Source organism: Taudactylus pleione, unplaced genomic scaffold (genome assembly GCF_031769625.1).
Source record: "Taudactylus pleione unplaced genomic scaffold, aTauple2 ptg000455l, whole genome shotgun sequence".
Taxonomy (NCBI): domain Eukaryota; kingdom Metazoa; phylum Chordata; class Amphibia; order Anura; family Myobatrachidae; genus Taudactylus; species Taudactylus pleione.
In genome coordinates this window covers 1,221,916-1,241,369 of record NW_028284857.1, presented here as the reverse complement: position 1 = coordinate 1,241,369, position 19,454 = coordinate 1,221,916, and the positions used below count along the sequence as shown (strand labels likewise).

Here is a 19,454-nt window from a genome sequence, read left to right as displayed (position 1 = left end):
TCAGAGTGGCCCCTATGATGTAATACTGAGGTACACGGATGTCAGGGTGGCCCCTATGATGTGATACTGAGGTACAGGGATGTCAGGGTGGCCCCTATGCTGTAACACTGAGGTACAGGGATGTCAGGGTGGCCCCTATGATGTAACACTGAGGTACAGGTATGTCAGGGTGGCCCCTATGATGTAACACTGAGGTACACAGATGTCAGGGTGGCCCCTATGATGTAACACTGAGGTACAGGGATGTCAGGGTGGCCCCTATGATGTAACACTGAGGTACAGGGATGTCAGGGTGGCCCCTATGATGTAACACTGAGGTACAGGGATGTCAGGGTGGCCCCTATGATGTAACACTGAGGTACAGGGATGTCAGGGTGGCCCCTATGCTGTAACACTGAGGTACAAAGATGTCAGGGTGGCCCCTATGATGTAACACTGAGGTACAAAGATGTCAGGGTGGCCCCTATGATGTAACACTGAGGTACAAAGATGTCAGGGTGGCCCCTATGATGTAACACTGAGGTACAGGGATGTCAGGGTGGCCCCTATGATGTAACACTGAGGTACAGGGATGTCAGGGTGGCCCCTATGATGTAACACTGAGGTACAGGGATGTCAGGGTGGCCCCTATGATGTAACACTGAGGTACAGGGATGTCAGGGTGGCCCCTATGATGTAACACTGAGGTATAGGATGTCAGGGTGGCCCCTATGATGTAACACTGAGGTACACAGATGTCAGAGTGGCCCCTATGATGTAACACTGAGGTACAGGGATGTCAGGGTGGCCCCTATGATGTAACACTGAGGTACAGGGATGTCAGAGTGGCCCCTATGATGTAACACTGAGGTACACAGATGTCAGAGTGGCCCCTATGATGTAATACTGAGGTACAGGGATGTCAGGGTGGCCCCTATGATGTAACACTGAGGTACAGGTATGTCAGGGTGGCCCTTATGATGTAACACTGAGGTACACAGATGTCAGGGTGGCCCCTATGATGTAACACTGAGGTACAGGGATGTCAGGGTGGCCCCTATGATGTAACACTGAGGTACAGGGATGTCAGGGTGGCCCCTATGATGTAACACTGAGGTACAGGGATGTCAGGGTGGCCCCTATGATGTAACACTGAGGTACAGGGATGTCAGGGTGGCCCCTATGCTGTAACACTGAGGTACAAAGATGTCAGGGTGGCCCCTATGATGTAACACTGAGGTACAAAGATGTCAGGGTGGCCCCTATGATGTAACACTGAGGTACACGGATGTCAGGGTGGCCCCTATGATGTAACACTGAGGTACAGGGATGTCAGGGTGGCCCCTATGATGTAACACTGAGGTACACGGATGTCAGGGTGGCCCCTATGATGTAACACTGAGGTACAGGGATGTCAGGGTGGCCCCTATGATGTAACACTGAGGTACATGGATGTCAGAGTGGCCCCTATGATGTAACACTGAGGTACATGGATGTCAGGGTGGCCCCTATGATGTAACACTGAGGTACAGGGATGTCAGGGTGGCACCTATGATGTAACACTGAGGTACAGGGATGTCAGGGTGGCCCCTATGATGTAATACTGAGGTACAGGGATGTCATCCGTGTCAGGGTGGCCCCTATGATGTAATACTGAGGTACACGGATGTCAGGGTGGCCCCTATGATGTAATACTGAGGTACAGGGATGTCAGGGTGGCCCCTATGATGTAATACTGAGGTACAGGGAGGTCAGGGTGGCCACCATGATGTAATACTGAGGTACAGGGAGGTCAGGGTGGCCCCTATGATGTAACACTGAGGTACAGGGAGGTCAGGGTGGCCCCTATGATATAACACTGAGGTACAGGGATGTCAGGGTGGCCCCCTATGATGTAACACTGAGGTACAGGGAGGTCAGGGTGGCCCCTATGATGTAACACTGAGGTACAGGGATGTCAGGGTGGCCCCTATGATGTAACACTGAGGTACAGGGAGGTCAGGGTGGCCCCTATGATGTAACACTGAGGTACAGGGAGGTCAGGGTGGCCCCTATGATGTAACACTGAGGTACAGGGATGTCAGGGTGGCTCCTATGATGTAATACTGAGGTACAGGGATGTCAGAGTGGCCCCTAAGATGTAACACTGAGGTACAGGGATGTCAGGGTGGCCCCTATGATGTAACACTGAGGTACAGGGATGTCAGGGTGGCCCCTATGATGTAACACTGAGGTACACAGATGTCAGGGTGGCCCCTATGATGTAACACTGAGGTACAGGGATGTCAGGGTGGCCCCTATGATGTAATACTGAGGTACAGGGATGTCAGGGTGGCCCCTATGATGTAACACTGAGGTACAGGGATGTCAGGGTGGCCCCTATGATGTAACACTGAGGTACAGGGATGTCAGGGTGGCCCCTATGATGTAATACTGAGGTACAGGGATGTCAGAGTGGCCCCTATGATGTAATACTGAGGTACAGGGATGTCAGGGTGGTCCCTATGATGTGACACTGAGGTACACGGATGTCAGGGTGTCCCCTATGATGTAACACTGAGGTACAGGGATGTCAGGGTGGCCCCTATGATGTAACACTGAGGTACAGGGATGACAGGGTGGTCCCTATGATGGGACACTGAGGTACACGGATGTCAGGGTGGCCCCTATGATGGGACACTGAGGTACACAGATGTCAGAGTGGCCCCTATGATGTAATACTGAGGTACACGGATGTCAGGGTGGCCCCTATGATGTGATACTGAGGTACAGGGATGTCAGGGTGGCCCCTATGCTGTAACACTGAGGTACAGGGATGTCAGGGTGGCCCCTATGATGTAACACTGAGGTACAGGTATGTCAGGGTGGCCCCTATGATGTAACACTGAGGTACAGGGATGTCAGGGTGGCCCCTATGATGTAACACTGAGGTACAGGGATGTCAGGGTGGCCCCTATGATGTAACACTGAGGTACAGGGATGTCAGGGTGGCCCCTATGATGTAATACTGAGGTACAGGGATGTCAGGGTGGCCCCTATGATGTAATACTGAGGTACAGGGATGTCATCCGTGTCAGGGTGGCCCCTATGATGTAATACTGAGGTACACGGATGTCAGGGTGGCCCCTATGATGTAATACTGAGGTACAGGGATGTCAGGGTGGCCCCTATGATGTAATACTGAGGTACAGGGAGGTCAGGGTGGCCACCATGATGTAATACTGAGGTACAGGGAGGTCAGGGTGGCCCCTATGATGTAACACTGAGGTACAGGGATGTCAGGGTGGCCCCTATGATATAACACTGAGGTACAGGGATGTCAGGGTGGCCCCCTATGATGTAACACTGAGGTACAGGGAGGTCAGGGTGGCCCCTATGATGTAACACTGAGGTACAGGGAGGTCAGGGTGGCCCCTATGATGTAACACTGAGGTACAGGGAGGTCAGGGTGGCCCCTATGATGTAACACTGAGGTACAGGGAGGTCAGGGTGGCCCCTATGATGTAACACTGAGGTACAGGGATGTCAGGGTGGCTCCTATGATGTAATACTGAGGTACAGGGATGTCAGAGTGGCCCCTAAGATGTAATACTGAGGTACAGGGATGTCAGGGTGGCCCCTATGATGTAACACTGAGGTACAGGGATGACAGGGTGGCCCCTATGATGTAACACTGAGGTACAAAGATGTCAGGGTGGCCCCTATGATGTAACACTGAGGTACAGGGATGTCAGGGTGGCCCCTATGATGTAACACTGAGGTACAGGGATGTCAGGGTGGCCCCTATGATGTAACACTGAGGTACAGGGATGACAGGGTGGCCCCTATGATGTAACACTGAGGTACAGGGATGTCAGGGTGGCCACCATGATGTAACACTGAGGTATAGGTATGTCAGGGTGGCCCCTATGATGTAACACTGAGGTACAGGGATGTCAGGGTGGCCCCTATGATGTAACACTGAGGTATAGGTATGTCAGGGTGGCCCCTATGATGTAACACTGAGGTACAGGGATGTCAGGGTGGCCCCTATGATGTAACACTGAGGTACAGGGATGTCAGGGTGGCCCCTATGATGTAACACTGAGGTACAGGGAGGTCAGGGTGGCCCCTATGATGTAACACTGAGGTACAAAGATGTCAGGGTGGCCCCTATGATGTAACACTGAGGTACAGGGATGTCAGGGTGGCCCCTATGATGTAACACTGAGGTACAGGGATGTCAGGGTGGCCCCTATGATGTAACACTGAGGTACAGGGAGGTCAGGGTGGCCCCTATGATGTAACACTGAGGTACAAAGATGTCAGGGTGGCCCCTATGATGTAACACTGAGGTACAGGGATGTCAGGGTGGCCCCTATGATGTAACACTGAGGTACAGGGATGTCAGGGTGGCCCCTATGATGTAACACTGAGGTACAGGGAGGTCAGGATGGCCCCTATGATGTAACACTGAGGTACAGGGAGGTCAGGGTGGCCCCTATGATGTAACACTGAGGTACAGGGATGACAGGGTGGCCCCTATGATGTAATACTGAGGTACAGGGATGTCAGGGTGGCCCCTATGATGTAACACTGAGGTACACAGATGTCAGGGTGGCCCCCATGCTGTAATACTGAGGTAGGATATAATAAGGGGTTACACGGGTAGGCTGCCTGCACACAATAATAAATAACCCGGTTACAGACAGTGGATACATCAGAAGCAGCGTCGGCGCCATCTCCGAGTAACCACGCCCATGCACGCTACAGACACGCCCATGCACGCTACAGACACGCCCATATACGCTATAGATACGCCCCCTGTCCTCTGATTAGTTCGTTGAAGTTGGCGGGAAATCTCCTGTGTGACTGAGATAAAAAACTATGGAGGAATCTCACAGAGCAGCGCAGCTCCGAGGTCAGAGGAGGGGACGGCGCCGGGATGCTGGGAGGATGGTGTGTGTGTGGGGATGGTGTGTGTGGGGGGGGGATGGTGTGTGTGTGTGTGTGTGTGGGGGGGGGGGATGGTGCAGGGTATTGTGGGAGGATGGTGTGTGTGTGGGGGGGGATGGTGCAGGGTATTGTGGGAGGATGGTGTGTGGGGGGGGGGGATGGTGCAGGGTATTGTGGGAGGATGGTGTGTGGGGGGGGGGGGGATGGTGCAGGGTATTGTGGGAGGATGGTGTGTGTGGGGGGGGGGGGATGGTGCAGGGTATTGTGGGAGGATGGTGTGTGTGGGGGGGGATGGTGCAGGGTATTGTGGGAGGATGGTGTGTGTGTGTGTGTGTGGGGGGGGGATGGTGCAGGGTATTGTGGGAGGATGGTGTGTGTGTGGGGGGGGATGGTGCAGGGTATTGTGGGGGGATGGTGTGTGTGGGGGGGGGGATGGTGTGTGTGTGTGTGGGGGGGGGGGATGGTGTGTGTGTGGGGGGGGGGATGGTGCAGGGTATTGTGGGAGGATGGTGTGTGTGGGGGGGGATGGTGCAGGGTATTGTGGGAGGATGGTGTGTGTGTGTGGGGGGGGGATGGTGCAGGGTATTGTGGGAGGATGGTGTGTGTGGGGGGGGGGGGATGGTGCAGGGTATTGTGGGAGGATGGTGTGTGTGGGGGGGGGGGGATGGTGCAGGGTATTGTGGGAGGATGGTGTGTGGGGGGGGGGGATGGTGCAAGGTATTGTGGGAGGATGGTGTGTGGGGGGGGGGATGGTGCAGGGTATTGTGGGAGGATGGTGTGTGTGTGGGGGGGGGATGGTGCAGGGTATTGTGGGAGGATGGTGTGTGTGTGTGGGGGGGGGGGATGGTGCAGGGTATTGTGGGAGGATGGTGTGTGGGGGGGGGGATGGTGCAGGGTATTGTGGGAGGATGGTGTGTGTGGGGGGGGGGGATGGTGCAGGGTATTGTGGGAGGATGGTGTGTGGGGGGGGGATGGTGCAGGGTATTGTGGGAGGATGGTGTGTGTGTGGGGGGGGGGGATGGTGCAGGGTATTGTGGGAGGATGGTGTGTGTGTGGGGGGGGGATGGTGCAGGGTATTGTGGGAGGATGGTGTGTGTGGGGGGGGGGATGGTGCAGGGTATTGTGGGAGGATGGTGTGTGTGTGGGGGGGGGATGGTGCAGGGTATTGTGGGAGGATGGTGTGTGTGTGTGTGTGGGGGGGGGGGATGGTGCAGGGTATTGTGGGAGGATGGTGTGTGTGTGGGGGGGGATGGTGCAGGGTATTGTGGGAGGATGGTGTGTGGGGGGGGGGGATGGTGCAGGTTATTCTGGGAGGATGGTGTGTGTGTGTGTGGGGGGGGGGGGATGGTGCAGGGTATTGTGGGAGGATGGTGTGTGGGGGGGGGGGGATGGTGCAGGGTATTGTGGGAGGATGGTGTGTGTGTGTGGGGGGGGATGGTGCAGGGTATTGTGGGAGGATGGTGTGTGTGGGGGGGGGGGATGGTGCAGGGTATTGTGGGAGGATGGTGTGTGTGGGGGGGGGGGATGGTGCAGGGTATTGTGGGGGGGGGGATGGTGCAGGGTATTGTGGGAGGATGGTGTGTGTGTGGGGGGGGGGGATGGTGCAGGGTATTGTGGGAGGATGGTGTGTGTGTGTGGGGGGGGGATGGTGCAGGGTATTGTGGGAGGATGGTGTGTGTGGGGGGGGGGATGGTGCAGGGTATTGTGGGAGGATGGTGTGTGTGTGGGGGGGGGGGATGGTGCAGGGTATTGTGGGAGGATGGTGTGTGTGTGTGGGGGGGGGGATGGTGCAGGGTATTGTGGGAGGATGGTGTGTGTGGGGGGGGGGATGGTGCAGGGTATTGTGGGAGGATGGTGTGTGTGTGTGGGGGGATGGTGCAGGGTATTGTGGGAGGATGGTGTGTGTGGGGGGGGGGATGGTGCAGGGTATTGTGGGAGGATGGTGTGTGTGTGGGGGGGGGATGGTGCAGGGTATTGTGGGAGGATGGTGTGTGTGTGGGGGGGGATGGTGCAGGGTATTGTGGGAGGATGGTGTGTGGGGGGGGGGGATGGTGCAGGTTATTCTGGGAGGATGGTGTGTGTGTGTGGGGGGATGGTGCAGGGTATTCTGGGAGGATGGTGTGTGTTGATTTGGGGGACCCTGGGGAAGTGGGGGTAACTGATACTGTGGGTGCCATTTATGTGATGTGTACAGCGCTGTGTTATATGGTGGTGATTGATACATTGGCGGTGGGGTTGTTATAGTATGCTGTGTATCAGGGTTTCCCAAACTCTGTTCTCAAGAGCCCAGGTTTTAAGTATGTCCTGCATGAGCACAGATGGTATAATCAAACTGATTGAGGTACTAATTAAGTCACCTGTGCTAAAGCAAGGAAAGCCTTAAAACCTGGCCTGTTAGGACTGAGTGTGAGAAGCACTGCCGTATACCCTTGGCGAGCTTGTCTCATGTGACTATACCCCTTTGTACGTGCGGCGTGCTGGGAAATGTGTGTGGCGGATGAGTCATGGTGTTCTCTTCCCTTCCGCTAGGCTTCGGGGAGGCTGTGGAGGAGCTCCGTTCGGAGCTGGACAGACTGGCGCACAACATCCAGGACGTCACCAAGTACCAGGCCCAGGTCTTCCAGGTCACCAAAGTGCTGGTAAGAGGCAAGCTGTGGAGCCGGCACCTGTGGCTCAGTGAGGAACACTTACATGACTTCTTCCCTCTCCCTGACAGTGTTCCTGGATGGAGAACATTGAGGCATTGGCCAGACATCGGGCCCGTCTACATGTGACTCCTGAGCCCATCCAGGGGCCCTAGGGTGTGATGTGCGGACTCTGCCATCAGACCATCATCTCTTCCAGTGTTTGCCGAAAACATGCTTCTGTTCGTTTGCAGTACATATATAGTGTATAGTATATTGGGGGGTGTTGTGTGTGTATGTATATTAGGGGTGAGCGGGTTCGGTTCTACTCGGTTCCGTTTGGATTTAAAAACCGAATCTTATTGGCTATCAGCTGTCGCGAGTTTTGGATAGCCAATAAGATTTGGTTTTTAAAAACGAACGGAACCGAGTAGAACCGAACCCGCTCACCCCTAGTATGTATGTATGTATGTATGTATGTGTGTGTGTGTATATATGTATGTGTGTGTATATATATGTGTGTGTGTGTGTGTGTATATATATATATATATATATACACTTCACTTAATAATCACTGCTGCATATGTTCAAAATAATAACTTTTAATACATTTTGGAAACGTAAAAAAAAAAGGTTTTTCTATTCTTTTACTACAAGTTTATACATACAGGGGGGCTGGTTATGCATGCATGCATACAGGGGGGCTGGTTATGCATGCATGCATACAGGGGGGCTGGTTATGCATGCATGCATACAGGGGGGCTGGTTATGCATGCATGCATGCAGGGGGGCTGGTTATGCATGCATACAGGGGGGCTGGTTATGCATGCATGCATACAGGGGGGCTGGTTATGCATGCATGCATACAGGGGGGCTGGTCATGCATGCATACAGGGGGGCTGGTTATGCATGCATGCATACAGGGGGGCTGGTTATGCATGCATACAGGGGGGCTGGTTATGCATGCATGCATACAGGGGGGCTGGTTATGCATGCATGCATACAGGGGGGCTGGTTATGCATGCATGCATACAGGGGGGCTGGTTATGCATGCATGCATACAGGGGGGCTGGTTATGCATGCATGCATACAGGGGGGCTGGTTATGCATGCATGCATACAGGGGGGCTGGTTATGCATGCATGCATACAGGGGGGCTGGTTATGCATGCATGCATACAGGGGGGCTGGTTATGCATGCATACATACATACATATAGGAGTGATGGTTATACATACATACATACATACAGGGGTGATGGATATACATACAAGGCTGATGGATATACATACAGGGGTGACGGTTATACATACATGGCTGATGGTTATACATACATACATACATACATACATACAGGGTGGATGGTTATACATACTTACCTACAGGGGTCATGGTTATACATACATACATACAGGGGGGATGGTTATACATACAGGGCTGATGGATATACATACATACATACATACAGGGGTGATGGACATACATACATACAGGGGGGCTGGTTATGCATACATTCATACAGGGGGGATGGGTTATACATACATACATACATACAGGGGTGATGGTTATACATACATACATACATACATACAGGGGTGATGGTTATACATACATACATATAGGACTGATGGTTATACATACATACATATAGGAGTGATGGTTATACATACATACAGGGGTGATGGATATACATACAAGGCTGATGGATATACATACAGGGGTGACGGTTATACATACATACATACATGGCTGATGGTTATACATACATACATGGTTATACATAGATACAGGGGGGATGGATATACATACAGGGGTGACGGTTATACATATACATAGAGAGCTGATGGTTATACATACATACAGGGCTGATGGATATACATACAGGGGTGACGGTTATACATATACATACAGGGGTGATGGTCATACATACATACATACAGGGGTGATGGTCATACATACATACATACAGGGGTGACGGTTATACATACATACATACAGGGGTGATGGTTATACATACATACATACATACAGGGGTGACGGTTATACATACATACATACAGGGGTGACGGTTATACATACATACATACATACAGGGGTGACGGTTATACATACATACATACATACAGGGGTGATGGTTATACATACATACATACAGGGGTGACGGTTATACATACATACATACAGGGGTGACGGTTATACATACATACATACAGGGGTGACGGTTATACATACATACATACAGGGGTGACGGTTATACATACATACATACAGGGGTGATGGTTATACATACATACAGGGGTGATGGTCATACATACATACAGAGGTGATGGTTATACATACATACATACAGGGGTGATGGTTATACATACAGGACTGATGGTTATACATACATACATATAGGAGTGATGGTTATACATACATACATACAGGGGTGATGGATATACATACAGGGGTGACGGTTATACATACATACATGGCTGATGGTTATACATACAGGGTGGATGGTTATACATACTTACCTACAGGGGTGATGGTTATACATACATACATACATACAGGGGGGGCTGGTTATGCATACATTCATACAGGGGGGATGGGTTATACATACATACATACAGGGCTGATGGTTATACATACAGGGGTGATGGTTATACATACATGGTTATACATACAGGGCTGATGGCTATACATACATACATACAGGGGGGATGGATATACATACAGGGGTGACGGTTATACATATACATAGAGAGCTGATGGTTATACATACATACATACAGGGCTGATGGATATACATACAGGGGTGACGGTTATACATATACATACAGGGGTGATGGTCATACATACATACATACATACATACAGGGGTGATGGTTATACATACATACAGGGGTGACTGTTATACATACATACAGGGGTGATGGTTATACATACATACATACAGGGGTGATGGTTATACATACATACATACAGGGGTGACGGTTATACATACATACAGGGGTGACGGTTATACATACATACATACAGGGGTGACGGTTATACATACATACATACATACAGGGGTGACGGTTATACATACATACAGGGGTGACGGTTATACATACATACATACATACAGGGGTGATGGTTATACATACATACAGGGGTGACGGTTATACATACATACAGGGGTGATGGTCATACATACATACAGAGGTGATGGTTATACATACATACAGGGGTGATGGTTATACATACAGGACTGATGGTTATACATACATACATATAGGAGTGATGGTTATACATACATACATACATACAGGGGTGATGGATATACATACAGGGGTGACGGTTATACATACATACATGGCTGATGGTCATACATACATACATACAGGGGTGATGGTTATACATACATACAGAGGTGATGGTTATACATACATACATACAGGGGTGATGGTTATACATACAGGACTGATGGTTATACATACATACATATAGGAGTGATGGTTATACATACATACATACATACATACAGGGGTGATGGATATACATACAGGGGTGACAGTTATACATACATACAGGGGTGATGGTCATACATACATACAGAGGTGATGGTTATACATACATACATACAGGGGTGATGGTTATACATACAGGACTGATGGTTATACATACATACATATAGGAGTGATGGTTATACATACATACATACATACATACAGGGGTGATGGATATACATACAGGGGTGACGGTTATACATACATACATGGCTGATGGTTATACATACAGGGTGGATGGTTATACATACTTACCTACAGGGGTGATGGTTATACATACATACATACATACAGGGGGGCTGGTTATGCATACATTCATACAGGGGGGATGGGTTATACATACATACATACAGGGCTGATGGTTATACATACATACATACAGGGGTGATGGTTATACATACATGGTTATACATACAGGGCTGATGGCTATACATACATACATACAGGGGGGATGGATATACATACAGGGGTGACGGTTATACATATACATAGAGAGCTGATGGTTATACATACATACATACAGGGCTGATGGATATACATACAGGGGTGACGGTTATACATATACATACAGGGGTGATGGTCATACATACATACATACATACATACAGGGGTGATGGTTATACATACATACAGGGGTGACTGTTATACATACATACATACATACAGGGGTGATGGTTATACATACATACATACAGGGGTGATGGTTATACATACATACATACATGGGTGACGGTTATACATGCATACATACATACATACAGGGGTGACGGTTATACATACATACATACAGGGGTGACGGTTATACATACATGCATACATACAGGGGTGATGGTTATACATACATACATACATGGGTGATGGTTATACATACAGGGGTGATGGATATACATACAGGGGTGTGGGTTATACATACATGGCTGATGGTTATACATACATACATGGGTGATGGTTATACATACATACAGGGGGGCTGGTTATGCATATATTCATACAGGGGGGATGGGTTATACATACATACATACAGGGCTGATGGTTATACATACAGGGCTGATGGTTATACATACATACATACAGGGCTGATGGTTATACATACATACATACAGGGGTGATGGTTATACATACAGGGGTGTGGGTTATACATATACATACAGGGCTGATGGTTATATATACATACATACATACATACAGGGGTGATGGTTATACATACATACAGGGGTGATGGTTATACATACATACATACAGGGCTGATAGTTATACATACAGTGGTTATGGTTATACATACATAACAAGAGATATGGTAAGAACTTACCTTTGTTATCTCTGTTTCTACGAAGTCCACAGGGTTGATCTTGGGGTATAGGTAGGGAACCAAATCCGGGCACCACGCAGTTAAAGCTTTTAGCTCCCAGGATGCACTTGGGTCCACTCTCCCTATAACCCCACCCCCCAGCCAGAGGCACCTCAGTTTGTAAGTAGCCAAAGGCCGGAGGAGGAGAGAAAAAGAGAGAGAAAACTGGAACACTCTAGAACCATACTCACAGAAAAGGAGACGGGAAACCGGTGACCAGTAACACAGCCCATATGAAGCCAGGTGCGTCAGGGTGGGCGCCCTGTGGACCCTATGGACTTCGTAGAAACAGAGATAACAAAGGTAAGTTCTTACCATATCTCTTGTTTTCTACTTCAGGGTCCATAGGGGGTCCACAGGGTTGACCTTGGGGGTGTCCCAAAGCAGTTCAACCAAGGGTGGGGACGCTCCTGTGCTGAGAGGAGAATCCGTCGCCAAAAAGGAAGCATCCTGAGAGGCAAAGGAAACCAATGCCTAGAACCTTAAAAAGGTATGGACAGAAGACCACGTGGACACCTAGTAAGGCAAAACAGTCGAGGCGCCACAACGAGCCGCCCACGAGGGTTACATGGCCCGAGAAAAAAATAAGCCTCAACGACAGAAATGCCCACCCATGGGTAGGCCCCTGAGGAAGACATACGAGGCCATCCAGCCAACATTTCATTATAGGCCGGCCATCGTTTCCTGTGAAAACCAGAAACCGCAGACCACCAATAAGGAGTCCGATTACCATAAGGAGCTTGAACGGATCATATAAAGCCAAAGAGGCCGGACCACAGTCAAGGAGGCCACACCAGCCGAGAAGACTGGGGACTGAATGGCCGTACCATAAGTTCCAGAATAATATGGAACCTAAAAACCACTCTAAGAAGAAATACAGGGCGAGAGCCACTCACACCCTGACATGAAGCCCTCCAGAAGAGGGAGCCACATGAGAACGCTCCCAATTCAGACACTCTCCTGGTTGATTTAAACACCCTGAGAGAGAGAGAGCTTAAACAATAGACCATGTAATGGCTATCACAACGAGCGGTTCCATTGACTGTCCCCGGAGGGAACAAAGAACCACTACTAACTCCCCAGGAGTCCCTAGGGAGGACAAGTGGAGGCATAATCCAGAAAACACTCCAAAGGGTGAACTGGATACCAGAGCGGAGCAATTCCATATCTTAACCATACCGACAGTGTAGAGATCCGCACTGTCAGGAAGGCCAGGCCAAGGGTGAAACCCAAGCCAGCCGGAAGGAATGCCAGAATATCTGAAAATCCTGGACACCGGAGGATCGTATCGACAGGTACGATACCATAAGAATTATGTATGCCACAGTCCGTGGCAGATCCCAGCAAAGTCTGGCCTATCTGCTCTAAACATCTCAATGAAGACAGAGCCTGGGAAGCCCTAGGACCACAGTAGGGGCGCAGTCAAAGACAAACGATCCAGGTCCAGGGAAAAACAAGGACCCTGAGACAACAGGTCCAGATAGTGAAGCAGTAGGAACGGAGTATCGATGAGGAGACTCCGAAAATCTTAGTACCAGTGATGTCTGGGACGAACTGGAGCCCCAGAAGGAAAGCCCCTCTGTCTCGAATTAAACTTCCGAAGACCTCGAGGAAGAAGGGAGACCGGAGGACACAGGTACACAAAGTGGAAGGACCACTTCACTGAAAGAGTCACTGAAGGTAGCTTCAGTACTCCTGGAGCTGGACTGTAACACCGGTAATGTGTGATCAAGTCAGAAGGCCATGAGGATCAATCCCCTCAGGGAGGCCCCCTCTGCTCACCAGGAGTTGAAACCTCTCTTGGAGAAGAGACTAGTCCCCGGGATGCACGTCGTGACGGCTGAGGAAGCCCGCTTCCCAATGGAGAGCTCCGGGAATAAACACTGCAGAGTTGGCCAGGAGAAGACCCTTGGACTATGTCAGAATGGATGACATACCTGACATTGCCACCCAACTACCAGTGTTGCCTAGATGGAAGTCACTGTTGTGACACTGTTGGACTGAACCTATTCAGGTTTACCGTGACATATGGGTTAGGCCAGAGTGAAGGTCCAAGACAGCCTAAAGTATCAACAAGTTAAGTGGCAGGGCAGAAACGACAGACGTCCAACTGCCCCGAAACGAATGCGGCTACTGTCTGTAGCAAAGAACACCCTGGACGAGATGGCCATAGCCACCCGGACAGAGACCAACTCGCCTTCGGAGAAAGTATCATCGTTCGAACAGCGATCCGATGGGAAAAACTCGATCCATCTGGAGGGGAGTCAATTATGGCAAGGCCTGGAATGGAACTGAGCACATTCCACCCTACCAAAAGGTAGACACTCTGGTAGACCGCGCATCACAAAGAGTAATGACATATGTCGAATGCGTAGATATCCTCACACTCCAAGTTGAAGAGTGGAGATCTTGTCTTACGCCAGAAAAATTCTCAGAGTCTGAGAATCCAGCAGTGCTCCCAGATGAAGAAAACCCTGTGAGGGATGTAGGGAGGACTTTTTCTCCGTTGACTAATTATCTGTGCCGAGAAGAAGCCACGGTTATCCTGACCTGGCGGTAAAGTACCTTGGTGATCCTGCTAAAAGCAGGAGACCGGCCAGAGAAAGGAGCATTCGGATACCCTGAACAGGTGAACTGTCAGAAAAACCATAAGGCTGGTAAACCCCGGTGGAGTTGAGGACAGTCCCAAAAGGCAGAGCCCGAAACTTACAAGTGTTGCTGTGGCACAGCAAACCTGAACCCATGCTGATGAGAGGGCTCTGTACGTACCCGTAGGTACGTATCCTGAATACTCAGATATACCCTAAAATCCCCAGGTTCCAAACGTCGGATGATGGAGCATGGACGATTCCACCTGAGTCCAGGCACCGTTGGAATCTGATTCAGGGATTTGAGACATAGTATAGGCAAATGAGGACCAGTCGGTCACCGCCCCAGAAAGAAAGTAGAACAACCAGTCCCTCACTGAGATAGTGAGGTTGGCCGAAATAGCTCTGCTTACCACAAAGACTGTATAGCTTTCTGGGATTGTAAGGCCCTGATCAGGTCTGAAGAAGGGCCCGTGTAACAATGCCTGTGAGGAGGCTGCCTGAGCAATGAGAGGCCGTTGAGAATCAGTACCTCACTCTGGAAATTCCCCAGATGTAGACCTGTCCCGTCATGCTGAGGGTATATCCTCAGGTGTAGAAACAGGGTCGTCCGGAAGTCCAGGACTGCTCGGTACTGGATATGGTGGCCCCCATGGAGGCCGACAGCCTAGGAAAAAACAGGCCTTTAGGCTGACCCTGAGGACAAAAAGACTTAACAGAGTTAGTCCGAATGTAGTGGGAGTAGCTAAAGACGGTATCTCCCCATTAGTGATACTGCCAATGATGCAACGATCTTGTCAAGGTCAGGACCAAACAAGATCTTCCCCATGGAAGGAGTGTGCACCTCTGCTTTCCCATAACGCAGCCATAGGGTACTGAGGCAGATACAGACGCCGCCGAAACCCTGAAAGTTAGAAGACCGGCATCCCATGAGGTAATCCCACATATGACCACTGCATATTTTATGTGAGCGGCAAAAGATATTTGAACCTCAGATGTGTTGGAGGGGAAAAACGTCACAAAAGCATCACCATGCGATGGCCATGGTAGGACGGGCAACAGGCCCTGAAAACGAGTACATTGATTTCAGGCAAAGTTACCACATACGGATCCGTAAAATCCGTCCAGGCTGGGATGGGAGGCGTATTAATGCCTGTAATCCGATGATGAACATACAAATCCACCCCAGAAGGGGATTTCCATTACTTGTGAGGACCCTCAGGGAATGGGAAACAGGAGGCCTTTGTGACTCCTCGTATCTGGCGACAGCCAGACTCCCGCTATGAGATCCACCTGCTGGGCAGAAAACGGGAGATTTATGATACAGGTGCAGGATCGACATTCTCTATATCCAGAATGAACCTGGCTACCAGCCCCAAAGTAGGGATAATAATACTTGAAATCCGCTCCCCCCATGTGAGAGGGAAAGAGCCGAATACACTGTCCAGTTCACGGCAGAGCCACTGGTCAGTAACCACAGGGCGTATATCACGCCAATTAGTATTTCGTATAAAACGACATCCACCAGGGTGGCCGTTGTGGTAATCCCTGCAAGGGGAATGACAGACCGATGTGGTATCGGAGGTAATTCATGTACTGTGAAAAACCCCGGCAGGGAGCGATAGTCTGTTGCACAGGGGTAAATTGCAAGAAATTGCGAGATACCCCGAGTTCAAAAGGGCAGTATGGTGAAGTAACTCCAAGCGAGTGACGACAATGGGGCCCGCCCGGCGATCCTCAAAGGAGAGGATCCTGAGAAACAAACCGCCCTTTAAGGGGGTCGTGCAAGGGGCCCCGCACCAGATGGTGCCGCATACATAAACCTTTCTGAGTTAAAATCCTCCGCACTAATTCCTGCAGGCTATGACTTGCAGGATAGCAATAATGGGTGCAGTATCGTGTGCAATCTCCTGGTCAGATATATCTGACTATCTTGACGGAAATATTAAGCAGCGCCATACCGGTCCTGACTGACGCTAAGATTAGCTGCAGGGACCCATTATCCGCGTATGCAACTCACAGTTCCATCTAAAATATGGCAACGTGCAGCACGCAACAGTATGTGACAAACCTCACAAATATTAACAAATATATATATGTGAGGTCTCAGAACCACCCCAGGTACACCTGTATTAGGGCAGATAAAGAAAAGGGATAGATATACACTGACAGGTGAGAGAAAAAGCAGACAGTCAGCACTAGCATAAGTCACATACAATGCAGAAAAATATATATACATACATAAGCATGACATATAATATACTGCACAATGTCGCTACATTCAACTGCCCAGATTCAGTGTCTGGGAAGGCTACAGCGCTGTGTACACTGACCCAAAATGGCCAGGTACGCAGGGGGACTGGGCTCACTGACATCCTAAGAGTTCTGCAGCACCACAGAGAGAAAATGGCCGCTGGAGACCTCAGAAGAAGCGTGGCCCGCGGAGGAAGCAGCTCAGCGACGCCAGACGGTAGTATTGAAAGGCGCGCTGAGCTGAGGGGAGGAGCCGCTAGACAGGGAAGGCTTCCTCCCCTGGCTAGCAATTAACCCCCCGGGATGCCGGCTCCCGCTGCCGCTATAATCCCTGGTGGGCTGTGGACACGTGGGGTATGCCTCCATGGAGGGGGAGCCCGCCGCCACCGCTAGCGCCTCTGGTCTGTCCCCAGAGACCGGAGGCATAAGGCTGCATATTCACACGTGGATCACCGCAAGCGGTGACCACGCGACTTACCTGTCCCCGTCGATCCGGCAGCAGCCCAGGGATTCCTCCAGAGCCCGGCTAGTACAGACTCTGGGGTCCCGCTGCGATCCCCAGATCTGTACTGGCGTCGCAGCGCCGGCGGGGTGTAGGAGCGGCAGCTCAGACGTCCATTGGACAGTCTGATGCTGCCGCTCTGAAGAGTAGTAAAAAATAATAAAATAAAACTCTTTTAAGCTTAGGGGCTGCTAAGCAGTCCCCCTGCAGTAACGGTGACCCAACTCCGGCCGGGCACCAACTTAAACTGAGGTGCCTCTGGCTGGGGGGTGGGGTTATAGGGAGAGTGGACCCAAGTGCATCCTGGGAGCTAAAAGCTTTAACTGCGTGGTGCCCGGATTTGGTTCCCAACCTATACCCCAAGGTCAACCCTATGGACCCTGAAGTAGAAACATACATACATACAGGGGTGATGGTTATACATACATACATACAGGGGTGATGGTTATACATACAGGGGTGATGGATATACATACAGGGGTGTGGGTTATACATATACATACAGGGCTGATGGATATACATACAGGGGTGACGGTTATACATATACATACATACATACAGGGGTGATGGTCATACATACATACATACAGGGGTGACGGACATACATACATACAGGGGTGATGGTTATACATACATACATACAGGGCTGATGGTTATACATACAGGGGTGATGGTTATACATACATACATACAGGGGGGCTGGTTATGCATACATTCATACAGGGGGGATGGGTTATACATACATACAGGGGGGCTGGTTATGCATACATTCATACAGGGGGGATGGGTTATACATACATACATACATACATACAGGGGTGATGGTTATGCATACATTCATACAGGGGGGCTGGTTATACATACATACAGGGGTGTGGGTTATACATACATACAGGGGTGCTGGGTTATACATGCATACATAGATACAGGGGGGCTGGTTATACATACATTCAGGGGGGTTGGTTATACATACAGGGGTGTGGGTTATATAGTGTTCCCTCTAGCTCTGGCGTGAGGCACGGCGCCAGAGCTAGAGAGGGCATGCCCGTGCGCGCGCCCGAGAAGGGGGCGTGGTCATTGAAAAGGGGGCGTGTCTATAAGACGCGTCCCCTTTTCGTCACTCTTGGGTGCGTGCCCGGCACTTACGGACACGCCGGGCAGCCCCCAAGCCCTGCAGACAGGGAGAATAGATGTATAAAAATAAACAAGCATAAAGCTTTAGACCAGCAAGCGCTCACCAATAATCCACTGTGTGTCACTGTACACACTTAGACTATGTGTATGTCACTGTACACAGTTAGACTATGTGTATGTCACTGTACACAGTTAGACTATGTGTATGTCACTGTACACAGTTAGACTATGTGTATGTCACTGTACACAGTTAGACTATGTGTATGTCACTGTACACACTTAGACTATGTGTATGTCACTGTACACACTTAGACTATGTGTATGTCACTGTACACACTTAGACTATGTGTATGTCACTGTACACACTTAGACTATGTGTATGTCACTGTACACACTTAGACTATGTGTATGTCACTGTACACAGTTAGACTATGTGTATGTCACTGTACACAGTTAGACTATGTGTATGTCACTGTACACACTTAGACTATGTGTATGTCACTGTACACACTTAGTCTATGTGTATGTCACTGTACACACTTAGACTATGTGTA

General features: G+C 50.0%; 1 long non-coding RNA gene across 1 annotated transcript; it reads left to right on the top strand.

The window, feature by feature from the left end:
* The first annotated feature begins 4,796 nt into the window (after positions 1-4,796).
* Positions 4,797-7,879, top strand: LOC148504789 (uncharacterized). Its single transcript, XR_015869908.1, has 3 exons — positions 4,797-4,879; positions 7,444-7,553; positions 7,631-7,879. It is a non-coding gene; the product is annotated as an uncharacterized LOC148504789 (long non-coding RNA).
* The last annotated feature ends 11,575 nt before the right edge of the window (positions 7,880-19,454 follow it).